We start from the raw sequence: 13,926 nt of genomic DNA, 5'->3' as shown, positions 1-13,926 counted from the left end.
TATAAGTAGCTTATACTTATACTACCTTATAGCCTATATTCCTCTATATCCTTATATATTACTTTATTATATTATTAGTTACTATAAGGTCTTTACTTACCTTATTTACTATTCTATATAATAGCGAATTTAATAATTATATTCGGATATTAGCTATTATTTATTAATTAGGCTTTAATATATATCTCTTAGCCTTATAAGCTATTATTAACTAACTTTTTAGTCCCTTTATATTAATATATCGCCCGATATACTCTAGAATCGCTATTTATTAGCGATAGTAATAAACTATACCTTAAGAGCGTTAATATCCTTACTTACGCTTATTAAAGCTAAGTATATAGGAAAATATATAGTAGTCTAGTATAATATCGTCTATTCTAAGCTATAGGCAGCTATAATGCGATATAAAAGTAATATATACTTACTATAGAGAAAGAATTAGCTATATAGGCAATACTTTATCGATAAAGGTTAATATATACTAGCGAATCTAAGGGAAGGCAATCGTTATTAAGGCCTCCTATTAAATCTAGTTAGTTTTAAAGTACGATTTTACTTAACGGTATTTATAGCGATAATCTCCTTATAAAGGTCCGCTAAATTTATAATTTAGGCGTAATAAGGCCTATAAGAGAGTCGTAGCTAAAAAAGAAGGGTACTTAAGAGGCTTAAGTAGCGGACTCTATTATAGGTAGATCTACTCCTTAGAGGCAGGGTATTAGTCTAAAATACATTAATTAAGCTATAAGATAAAAGGCATATATAGCTATATTAAAGTTAACCCTAGCCCTATATAGCATAATAATATATACCTTAAGCTATATACCCTAAGCTATATAAGAGGTATATAGATACCCTAACTAAATAATAGACTAAAAGTAAGGTATATAAGGTTATTTTAATATATACTAAAAGTATATATCGTCTTATATATAATTTATATATTATCTAAGCTATCCCTAATAGATTATTATATACTTTTTAAAGTAAATAAAGTATTAACTTCTTATATTTAAATAATGACTTACTTATTTAGCGATAACTTATATATAAGTTTATATAAGGGAAACTTTCCGTAAGCTAGTTATTAAGGATGCGAATTACTTTTAAGAGTAAGCTAAAGCTAATTACGAGACTAAGGCTATATCTTCTTTTGGTTATAGCGCGCGCGCGCCCGTCTAGATAAGTAAAACCGGTATTACTATAAATATTATATTTGCCTATAGCCGCTATAATCCTTACGCCTAAAGAGTCTATATAGAGTAGAACTAAATAGAGGCGGCGATAAACTAGACTATTATTATATCGAAATCGAGGTCATTCGCTTGTTAGCATGGTAAGTTTGCAAGCCGCTCACGCTCCGGTATGTGAAGTTCGATCGCTAATGCTGAATATGCTTCGTCGACTTGATGGCCATCTCCGGCAAGCTGCTGCTCAATCCCCCACGTGGGACGATAGTAGAAGTAGTACTGCCGATAGTATTCTCGGATACTCCTTTCGCGCTGCGCCTTCTTCCTTCGGATCGTCTTTCTAAGCTCTCGCACCTTGTCGTTTGGTGCCTCGAATTCGATAACTCCCGTTCTTCAACTTGTCCCTCTGAGCCTCCAGTTCCGAGATCTCGGGATTGGGCTCCAGCTGCGGCGCAAGCCTTGACTGCAGAAGCTCGAATGATGGAGAGGCCGACAAGCACCCAGCGGTAGGCCAATCCGTTTCCCGCAGCCTTCGTCCCACGACGCCACCGTCTCAAGGGCGAGCGCGGGGCCTACGCCGAAAAGCTAGCGTCGATGGCTAGGGTGACAGTCGGTCTGATGAACTCAATCAAGACAAGCAACTCGGGTCGCAGGGGTAACGTGGCACCAGGACAAGCATAACCTTTGACCGCATCTATCAAAGAAGTGCCGCTCTTAGAGTATGTCAAAACCGCGTCTAGGCAAAGCATATTACCATATCGCACTGGCCTCAATCATCTGGATGGAGAAGCTACAGGGAGTACTCAAACGAAGGCCACAATCATAGTGCCGTCAATTCGGGACCGCTTCTGGATGCGGCGTTGGGGTCTCCCCGACTTTGAGCCGGTTGAACTCTATAGTTTCACATTACACGCCAGTATTAGATTCCCATGCAGGTTTACAAATGAAAAGAATGCTCTTAGTGCCTTTATGAGGTCAAGGAGAGGCTGCAATAACAATCTTGTATATTTCATCGGTTAATGATTTATCTTCGGCGTCCCCATCTGACGTTATCACGGAACTTGTCAACTGAGTCAGTGGGCCCTCCGAAACACTGCCAAGAATGCTGACACAGTTAATACGACTAGCGAGACGATTGATGCCCATATAGTATGACGCACGAGCAAATTTTGCACCTTAACCCCAATCCACACCTTCGTGGTGCACACGAATCTCCTTATCCGCAGTAGCCGATACGTCCTCCGACTTCGGCTCCTCGATAATGGCCTTCCAAGGCTGCGAAGGTTCCGGCGTGGCTTGGGCAGGTTCTTCATCCATCGTGCTAAATCGGGAGTTACTGCAAAGTGTGTTTTGGAAGAGAAACTGCGAAAATGCAGCCCTTAGTTTGGACGGGTGATATGTCGGAGTGCGGGCTGGGGGAACCCAAATCTTAGAGACCTATCCCTTTATATCCGAATACGCAAGACTAAATACTATGCTTCTCGGAGGTGTGGGTGCCTACCTATGATGGGTAGATGTATCACATGTCACAACCAACGAGCGGGGAAGCTAGGTCAATTGCTACAAATCTCCGTGGGGTAAAGGATAAAGGGTATATGACCAGGTCGGGTATATTAGTAGGTCATGCTGAATGTACCAATATAGGAGTTCACAGTGTACCTCTGGGCCTGTTATGCCCAGGGCTGTGACTAAAGCACTCCTCGGCCTACTCTGATACTATAGCGTCGGTAAAGCATGATGCCAGAGGACGTATCTGCTAGTTTATAGTCCGCTATGTTAAGACGGACAGCAGATCATACCTTTCCAATATGGAGCGCTCTGCAGTTGCATTTCTAAAGTTCCTAGCGGGCCGTATTGTGACGCATAGTACCTCTGCCTCTTCGCAGCTAAGTCTTGATCGCAAAGAAGCCACAATGCTACTTACAAGTGCTATATATTCACCTGGCGTTGAAGTTCTGACTTTCTCCTCTTTTTGTAAAAACGATAAACCTCATCTCCAAACTCTCCCGAGGGGGAACGTTAGGCGCGGCTAAGGGATTCGTAAAGGCGGCGTGCGCACAACCTGCGTCGTGAGCATCACTACATCAGCATCTCCGTTACTTAAGAAGCGGAGGGTTATAACCTACAGCGGATGCGGTCCGTTGGAGAAGATCTCTCCGAATCAAAGCTCACGAAGATTGCGACCTCATCAGGTGACATCTCGCTGAGCCAATACCAGGCCTGCCGAGGTGACGGTCGGACGTAGTAGGATTCTGCGGCATATTGGGGTGACACGCGGTCAACTGGGACGAGGTCTTCTTTTGATAGGGTTCGACTGTCGCAGAATGCGAGCGGTAAGTCCATGACGGTGCGAAATAGCGGGCGCCAGACACTGTTTTGGTCGATTAGACGCGGGGCCTCGGAGATATCGCGACGACCCACTTAATAATTCTCGCCCGGTAGCATCCCGAGAGGTATTCAGATTGTTCATCCCGAGTTAAATGGCGCTTTATGTGATGGAACCCTCCCTCGCTCGAGTAATCTCGCGCCTGTTAGATGCCTCTCTTCTGTGTCGGACCATATGCAAGAGCTGCTCACCGATGTGGATCGTTTTTACAGGAGTACTTGGAGGCAATCGATCATTGGACAATGACTGTTCCGTTGACAGGGGCGCTCCCAGCCGTCTCTGCGGAATAACCAGATCAGAAATGGGTGTGCCATGAGTGGAGGTAGAGACCTAACCCGGATATCGCAGCATATGATGCGATCAGCACCAAAGCGATGGCGGATGAATTCGAGCATTTCTCTCATGCAGGCCGTGCCGGCTTCCTCAGACCCGTCGTACACCGTTGTGGTAGGTAGCCTCTCAAAGGTGAACGAGTGTGTATCGACGTTGAAGCTGCTCTCGTAGCCACGCGCGTCGTGTACGACAATCCCATCGTCAGTCGCAAACTCCAAATTGGTGGCTTCTAGGCCGTCAAGTCCGTGAATCTGCGCTAGTAAATAGGGTTTTTCGGTTTTATAGAGTTCGATATTTGCCAGGTACTCCATAGAGACGGACATTGTCTTCATTAAAGTCGGGAAAGAAGCCATGTTAGTTGAGTTAGGCAACGAACTCCGTATGTGTTTATTATGCCGCTGAAAGGATCGGAGAGCAATAGGACGCCGGCAAAAGGAGCTAAGCTTGTGCGAGCAGCGAGGAGAAAGTCGGATGTATATAACACCTGAATTGAATCAATCTTGTAGGTGAGCAACGATGAGGTCGACTACAGTTTGCCAGACCTAACCCCTGCATCAACTGCTCCCCTCAACAGACGAACTTATCAATACAACCAGATAAGAATCAAATTTGTAACAGTACCAGATGTTGGCGCCGATGAGCAACTGCGATGATTTCATGCCACGCTGTAAAGGTCCATGAAAAGAAATGTATAGCTGAACGTCTAGATCATCCGCGGACCCGGCGGGCCATCGATCAGGTCGTTCGCCCTATGCAGCAGGCATCCTAACATGTGAAAATGACCCTCAAAGCTTGTGATTAGCAGCTTAGCCCTTCTGCGCATGAGGTGTTATACCTTCGACAAACCATCATCTATTGTCGGATGTAGTTAGCGCGGCTAGTCATGCCTATCGTTCGCATAGCCAAGGCGACCCCGGCGCTGATTCGGACGGTGAATTGGCTCCATAATTCGCAGAAATAGACTGGACAGGACTGACGACGGTCCTTATAGAAGGCTGCGTTGCAAAGAGAACCAGTGAGCCGAGCTGCATTTATAGGACATGCGGGCCACCGCTACCCCATCATGCATGAAAAAGACGGTCCAGAACGCAATTCTTGACGCCAATCCCTGCTCTGAGAGGCAGGTAAAAAGACTATTTCGGAGTAATATGTCAGTGCGCCAGTATGTCCATCGTCACTGGCGCAACCACTCGGTTTCGAGGAAGGCCACTTGACGTCTTGCATCAGGGGAGCCATAGGATCTATTGCGGACCGTTTTGGAAGAGTATCCGGTTGATGTAAGCGGAGCATCGAAGGCTAACGCTAAGAAGGCGCGACACCCATTCTAGGCCCTTACTAGACGCGCCCGAAGGGATATAGGCAGCTTGTGGCGGGGGGTCGAGAGGCCGCGGAGCCTCGGCTTTATGATTATCACTATGTCTACTTCACGAACGGACTCCGGATGATAGCCGACGGCGAGAGAGCCAAGTAAATGAGCCTGTGATGTTGCTGCTTCCCGATACATTGCCCTATCGCCCCGCTGGTGGCACTTCTATTCCAATTATTGATGCATCTACTCTTAACACATGTAGTCTCTCTGTCACAGTGAGGTGGCGCTCGTAAGGCAATACCCGCGATCCCCATTTTCACGTGCGCGTGCGAATACATTTGCAGTCCGCGGAACCGCTTTATGCTCCCGAACGTCACAGCTACAGCCACGTATTCAGTGCATAATGCAAATGCAATAGCGGCACAGCGCGGTTGCAGATGGTCATTGGCCCGCACCCCAGACGCGGGGGCTCCCGGGAGGTTTGGGCATTGCGCCGCAAAGACCACGCGGCACTGAGGACCACCAAAGCAGCGGCGGGGGACGACGACCTGGGCTTGCGAGAAGGGGAACGCGGAGAAGGAAGGAAGCAAACGGGGCCGTTGGGCCGCCCACGGGGTACGAGAAGGCGGCCCGGGCCCGCGACCGCATGTTACCGTGTGCGCGTATAAAAAAAATATAGAGTCTATGTATGCTAGACTATTTATCTTCTATTCCGCAACATAAGGATTTTTTATTTTTATTCTCTCTAGAATTGTGTCCGGGAACGGGCCCCGTTCCCGGACCTGGGCCAATCACATCGCGATATCTCCCCCCGGTCATTTTGGCCTCCCGGAACGGGCCCCGTTCCAGGATGTGGGTTTCTTTATTCCCGGCTTGTGATACCCTGTAGATATCATTAAAAACCCTTGTAGATGTCGGAAATGAAGGTCATCTCACGTAGTGACCCCTTTTACCTAACGGCTGCAATAAAACTCTCAGTCCGCCTGGTTGGAAGAGCAGTGTTGGAATATGTAATATAGGTTAAACATCAGCCGGGAATGGCTTAGGGCCGCCAGATGGATTGTCTCCGTTAGCATTCCGACCGCGAAGTGCAACCGGCCAAATCTTCGACAGACGGCAGCCTCAGTCTCGAGCCTATACGAACCGCGACCCTTCGGAGACTAACACTAAAGGAAACTGAAAAACTGCTTGCTCTAGGTCTCTACTATAACGAACCGGAGCGTGCTATATTATGCATTCGTTATGGCTTCGCGCTAAAGGCAGATGCTGACCGTATTTCGCGTTATCTTAGCGAGAAGCATAGAGTTATAGGAAAGGCACGATGGGGCTTGAATAGGCTCGTCTAAAGTTTATAGCTGCTAGATCTATGCTCGCTGCCGGCGAGACCGGACTATTTAGTAAAGCACCCGTATCTTGCGTTATAAAAGGGAGTAGTGTATAAGCACTGTAAATTCCGATCCGCTAGTCTCGAGCTGCTATCGCGATATCTTAAGAAATGCTACCGATATAAGATTAAACTAGGCTATTATAGCGAGCGTTAGCTACGAGATTATATCTATAAAGGACTCGTCTTCTATAGCTAGCTCGTAAATAATACTATAGATCGTAGAAGTAGCTACGCTTAAACCTGCTTCGCCGGGCCTATCTTCGGCGCATAACTATCTTGCTCCTGCCATTCTTTAGCGTTATATTAATGAAATTTGCGCGGAGGAGACGCGACGACTGTCTTCTATAGCATCCGCCGCGATATAAACTACCGGCGTATCGACGCTAGCGATTATAATAACTAACTAGATAAGGCGTATAGGGTAGGAGGAGACGTTTCGATACACGCAGCGCAATTTTCTCGTAGCATTATTAGAGCTACCGGCCGCTAACTCGTAACCGCTAATCTTAACGACGTATAACGGTACTACTATATAAAGTTCGGAAGCGGACGAGAATAAGCTCGACTCGATCGTTTAGTCCCTAGATCGCCTTCTAGACCGTTATAGAGATACCGTACGGCAAACGGATATATCAATCCGCTGTTAGCTTCGAGGTAGATTTCCGGATCGTCTATTTAAGGCCCCCTTCGAGCTTATTACGAGGAGTTAGTTAGAGAAACAGTACCGCCGTCTCCTTAAGCGGTGTATCTGTTTTTAGATACGATTTTAGAGGCTCCCCCGCTAGGTTACAAAGAAACTAATAGGTCGGGCATTATACGCGGCATAATTACGAGCCCTCAGTATGCTATAGAATGCCTCTATCTAGGACGGATATAGTTTAATAAATCACTACTAGTCGAGTAAGAGGGGGGTTAACAAGCAGCAACTACAAGAGCGACGCTAAAGATAACGAGGGCAGCGAGTACACGGAGGACGAGTATGATATAGGCATGGAAGACATGGACTTCGACTAAGGGTCCTTATGGGACGAGGACGGAGCCGATGACGATGTCTGCTTAACTACCTCTAGCTAAATGGTCGCACGACAAGATCCGCCAGGCGACGTAGTCTTGCGCTTTTCGTCCTATATAGCTACCGAAGATTTCCTTAACGGCAAGGCAGATTCGACGCTTCTTGTTTACTTCGCTAGCGTATATAGGCTGTCTATACCTAATGGGTCCGAATATCTCGGCCCAGGCAAATATACTACGCACTTAGGTAGTTCTATTTACTGCGTATGGCTGATCCTATTAGAAGCATCTTTAGTATTGATATTAAGCGTAAATATATTATTAGAGTTATTAGAGTTTCATTTAGTAACTGCCCGTTATATTTATATATAAGGGTAAAGTAAAAGCCTTTATCTAAGAACGTAAGGCTGCGTAGATAGGCGATAAGCTTGAGCGTTCCTAAAAGCTTAATATGGGTCGTCGGCACGGGAATGAAGCCGCAAATATAACGCTAGTATGGCTACGTCGGGCGTTACCTCGACACAGTCTTATACATTGTGTGCTTGGCCTGCCGCATCCGTCTAGCCGTCGTTACGTTATTACCCTACCTCCGTCGAGCTGACTTATAGAAAGCTATATTCGTAGCCTAATAAACTTAATACCTTCACTTAAGCGCGCTCTCTTTTTTATAACCTTAGCCCTAATCTACTACCTTTAATCTAGAAGATCCGTATCTATATAAGTTAAGAGAGGAGATCTCCGATACCTCTTATCTCGCATAACTATAACTTTATATTAGTTCTTTATTCTTCTTTTCTTTACTAGCGTCCCCTACTCTCTATTATATTATATATCTCTCCTAAGATATTTCCCTTATAGTATACCTACTATATTATTATTTGCCTAAGTTTACGATACCCTATAAGGTATATCGAAGGTAGATTTCTATAATACTCGAATCCGTAAGTATATAGAGAAATATAGTATAGTTAGCCTATAGTAGGACGGGCAATAGACTATTCTTCTTATAAAGCTAGAGTATCTCTCTTAGATATTTCGAGATAGGGATAGGAGATTAAATAGAAACGGAGCCTACCTCTATATTCTATAGAGCACTACCGCCTAGTTATTTAATAAGAATATCGTAGACTCCGATAGTAATCTATATAAATAGTTTAGTAAGATAATTAGACTAGGAATCGGGAGAGAACCTAATATTACTTTAATTAAGGTAAGGTCCTTTTAACTAGCCTTATAGCTTCTATAGGATTAAATAACCCTTAAAGAGAGCGTAGGCACCTTTATTAACGAGCCGATTTTCTAATAGTCTACGTCGATTTATAGAGAATACTTCCTAGATTACGAGTTCGACTTATTAAACTTCTCTAAAAGTAATATTTAGGCGGTCCTTACCGCGTAAAATAATACCGTTATCGGGAAACTTAAATGCCTCTTTCCTATACTTAACCGCCTACCCTAGACGTAGAAAACTACTCGCTATATAAGCGACCTATTTAATAAGTTCGAAGCGATACTTTTAGAGTATACTAACCTCCGGTTAGATTATACCCCTTCGCTAGGCGGCGAGGATAAGGTTATATATCGTTTAAATTAAGCGCATAAGAATAGAATAATATCCGACTTTTATTACCGGTTAAATCTTAAGCAATTATTTATAGCTATAATAGAGAATATCGAGTCTATATTAATAAGCGCTATATTCGAATTAGCTAAGAACGAGAAAATTTAAGAGCGACTTTATTTTAATCTCTTAAAAGGTATTCTAGTAGATTATTCTAATAACGATTTAAATAGTATATTACTATTAGCGGTAGTTATTTATAAGACTTTACGTCTTTACCTACCTAGACCTATAACTAATCGCTATATAAACGGGCTATATTTTCTTAGAGACTATATTATAATACTTAGAGGTACTTTTATCGGTAGATATATTTATAGAATATATACTAACCTATAGTTTTAGAGTAATATAGCGACGATCTTTAATCCTAATTAATAGGGTAAGGATACCGCTACGATTAATAAAATATTCCGACTATAATAAATAAGGGGTAAATTTATTCTATTTTACCTATACGTTTAGAGATATTTAGGAAGTTATTTTACTATTATATAACTTAAAATTGCCCTTTATAAGCTCGTATATATAATAAAGTAGAGTTTATCTATAGACTAAGATAACGGTACCTTAGTTTTTAATAAGAGGGCTTAATGCGGCTTATAAGCTATACTTTATTCGTAAGAGCGTTAATAATTATATAAAGTTAGGTAGGCACTATAAGACCGATAATAAAGTCGCTATACTTATTAGCGTTCTTCTTAATATATTTCTTTTAGGACTTATTATCGCTTATATTTACTAAGAAGGGCGCGTAAAATATATTAAGGCAACGCTATATAATAATGCATAAATACCCTATCGATATAGCGCTAAGCGTAGTTACTATGGTAGACCTAGGCCGCCTAGACCCCCTAGCCCTTTTAGTCCTTAGGGCGATTACTATTCCCGGGAATCTAGCTAAAACCCCCTTCGATAGCTTTTATCTTTTCTAGGTTTTCGTCCTCTTCCTAATCTATACTAATCTATAGGGCTCCCTTTACTATAAGATAGTTAAGAGGCGAGATATTAAACTCCCGCCCTATACCTATTTATCTATATAGGTAAAGTAGTTAGGTTCTTAGCTATAAAGCTATAGTTTACCCGCTATAGCTAGGTTACGATTTTATCTTTATCGTCGTCTTAAATACGTAGATATTTTATAATCGACCGAGCCTAGATACTATATTTATACCTTCCTCGGCGGCTTAGCCGACTAATCTATTACCTATATCTCTCCTAATATAATCTCTACCCCTATCGAAGAGAAATAGAGAAGTTATAAGACGCTAATAAAGTAGACGCTAGACTTTTACTCTATTTACGATAGCCTACGATAAATTACTAGGTAGGGCATTAATATTCCCCGCTTAGTAGCCGATAATAATGGGTATATAGAATCGATAGAGGCTCTAAGAGGGCATATAAGTAATCTAGTCGATCCCTAGCCTTAAATGCTCCTAAAAGTAACCTAATATTCTCCTATTAATATATTAAGTCGCATAAATAGCATAGCTATAATAGAGATACTATTAAAGCTAGCTATATCTACCTCTTTAATACTAGTAGCTTAAGTAATATATTTTATACGACCCTTAGTTCTCTTTAGCTTTACTCCTATTTATTACTTTATACCCTATTATAGCTATATAGGCTAAGCTCTTATAGATTTCGAATTATATAGTTATAATAGCGGCTATATATCTCTTTCTTATTTATTATCCTTAGCTTAAAGGATAAGGTTTACCTTTAAGACTTAAGAGTATACCGATTATATATTGCCCTTTATTCTAATCTACTAAAGGATTTCCTATGATATTTTATTTAACGTAGCTATAAGAAGTTAAAATAGCTCTTTATAAGTAAGTTATTTTTTAGATAGGTCTTTATATATTCCTTTTAATACCTAAAACTAAGTATCCCTCGGCTTTAAGCTTTCGTAATAGCATTCTACCCTATAGTAAATATAACTACTATATTATAGGCGCCGAGAATTATACTAAAGTAATACGTATTAGCTATCTCTAAACTTAAAGAATAATATCGATAAAAATATACCTTAGATTTACGTTTTTAATAAGACTTATACGCAATTAGGCTAATATTACTCCTTAGGCGATTTCTTTAAAGGCGCTTTATAGTGCTAAAAGGTATAGACCGCTATACTAGGGCCGGAAATAATATTAAGAGTAATTAGAGTAGTAATTACCGCGGTCTAGCGCCTTATTTTAAAGATATTTAAGTTATAATCGAGTTTTAAATAAGATATTAGAATAGTAAGAAGTAATATATACTAACGCCTTACGATAGGTTCTAGGTATAAGCTCCTTCTTAAGTATTTACTAGAAAGCTAATATAGTTATATTAACGCTATTTATGCGTTAGAGTAGTAGGTAATACCGGAGGAAGGTCCGAAGGCTTAGTCTAATTATAGTATGACGCTTATTCCCTCCCCCCCCCCCCTAAGGGATCGGCATCGGCTATAAACCTATAGCGCTTAATACGTAACTCCTATCCTTAGCCTCTTAAGGCACTCCTGGTAGTCGGCCCTATTAATAGGTAGTAAACTAGCGGGGCGGTTCGTTTCTATACTAGTATAGTCTTCGTCTCCGGCTAGTACTATAGCGGTAGTACGTAGCCGGTCGGGCTATAAAGCTATTTACCCTCCTTTATACATTCCCGAATTATAAATGCATTAGCGGGCAGTAGCGAACCGTTTATAACATTACGACAATAAGCAAATATATAGCTTAATAGCATCGGACTTTTACTAAAGCACTATAAGCTTAGAAGTTACTAACTGCTCCTAGGAAGTTATAGCGTAGTATAGCCGCTGCCGATACGTTACCTAGTCTATAAGGGCCTATAGGGGAGCTAGGCTATTAAGGGGATTAAAGACCCCCCGGTAATCCTAGATAAGATGGGCGGGACGGCTAAACGGGCTATAATAGGCGTAATAGCTAGGATAGGCGTCTTAAAAATAATAGACGGGATAATAGGGATAGCCGCCCGGGATAGGATTGCCATTATAGCCTACCTAGTCCTATAGGTTCTCCTTAAGAACTAGGACGTTAAGGTAACTAGCCTCGCTAGAATCCTAGGTCCTATAGGCCCTCGAGGGCTACTTAGTACTTAGGGTCCTCTTAGAGATTAAGGTCTAATAGGAATATAAGGGCCGTAAGGTAGTAAGTATTACTAGCGGGAAATCGTTTTAAGTATTTAAGAAAGATAATATAAATTCCTCTTTTACTTTATAAAGGGCCTTAAGTAAAAGGCTACTTAATATATTAATAACTTAAGTATAAATATTAGCTAGCTATTATTATTTATTATTAACTTTAGTTATATTTATACCTCCTTTATTAATATACTTTTATAGCGAAAATACCTTAAGGGGCGGCTTATTAATAAGATATATTTACTTAAGTTATTAAAATATTTATACTTATAATAAAGTTAAGCTAATTTAGATTAATTAAGCTAAAGAATATATTAAGAAAGAAAGCTATTTAATTTAGTAAATATTACTATTATAGCTTATTTTTAAGCTAAGTTAAGTCTTTAAATATTAATATTTAATATATTTTCGGTCGCTTTTTTTAAGGTATTAATTAATATTAAGCTTTCTTTAATAATTAAGAGCCTTTATTACTTAAGTAACTATAGGAATTATATACTCTATATATAATAGTCTATATAAATTATAGCTAGAATATTATTATATTATTTTTATAGATATACTTTAGGATTATATTAAAGAGTAGCTATTCTTTATATATTATAATTATAATAAAATAGTAAAATATCGAGGTAGATAAGCTAGTATATATAATGCCCTTATTTAATTAGTTATTAAAGCTTATTTCTTAGGCGTTATAAAAGCTTAGTATAAGGGGCTTAGCCTAATAAGAGCCTGGGGCGCGGCCCTAGGCGTAATAACGCTATATATAGCTAGGACCCTACGCTAACCTAGGCCCGTAGCTAGTTATATAAGGCTATATATAGCGGGCGCCGCGCGTATAGGGGCTACCTAGTATATAACCTTAATTTCCTTCCTTTATAATACGTTAAATATTAATAACCCGACCGGCTCTTATTATATAGCGCCGGCCCTATTATAATATATATTATTAACGATAGTAAACTAAGTAATAGAGATAGACCTAGCGGTAGCCTATAGGCTCTCGATAGAATAGCGGGCGTAATAATAGGCGTAATAATAAGCGTAATAATAAGCGTAATAATAAGCGTAATAATAAGCGTAATAATAGGTATAATAGTAAGCAGAATAATAAGCGTAATAATAGGCGTAATAATAAGCGCTATAATAGGCGTAATAATAGGTATAATAGCTAGCGTAATAATAGGCGCTTTAATAAGCGGAACTTAAATATCTAAGGGCGTAGCTATAGTCTATGCTTAACTTAATAGCCCCTAGCGGAGCGGCGCCTAAGCCTAGGAAGTAAAAGCCGCTCGAATAGCTAATATAGGATAGTAAAATAAAATACTTTTACTTCTTCCTATACTAACTAAAGAGTAAATATAAGATTAACGAAGCGGAAGGCCTTAATAGGGAAAGTAAAGCTACCTAATATTAGCTCCTTAATATACTACCTATTTAACTATAGCCTTATATAGAGGGATTTTAGACCTAGGGAGGACTTAAGGGTAATAAGGAACTATAGGCCTTTTTTAACTATATTAAAT

The sequence above is a fragment of the Purpureocillium takamizusanense genome, chromosome 1 (genome assembly GCF_022605165.1).
Source record: "Purpureocillium takamizusanense chromosome 1, complete sequence".
Classification (NCBI taxonomy): domain Eukaryota; kingdom Fungi; phylum Ascomycota; class Sordariomycetes; order Hypocreales; family Ophiocordycipitaceae; genus Purpureocillium; species Purpureocillium takamizusanense.
Note: the sequence above shows the minus strand (reverse complement) of the source record.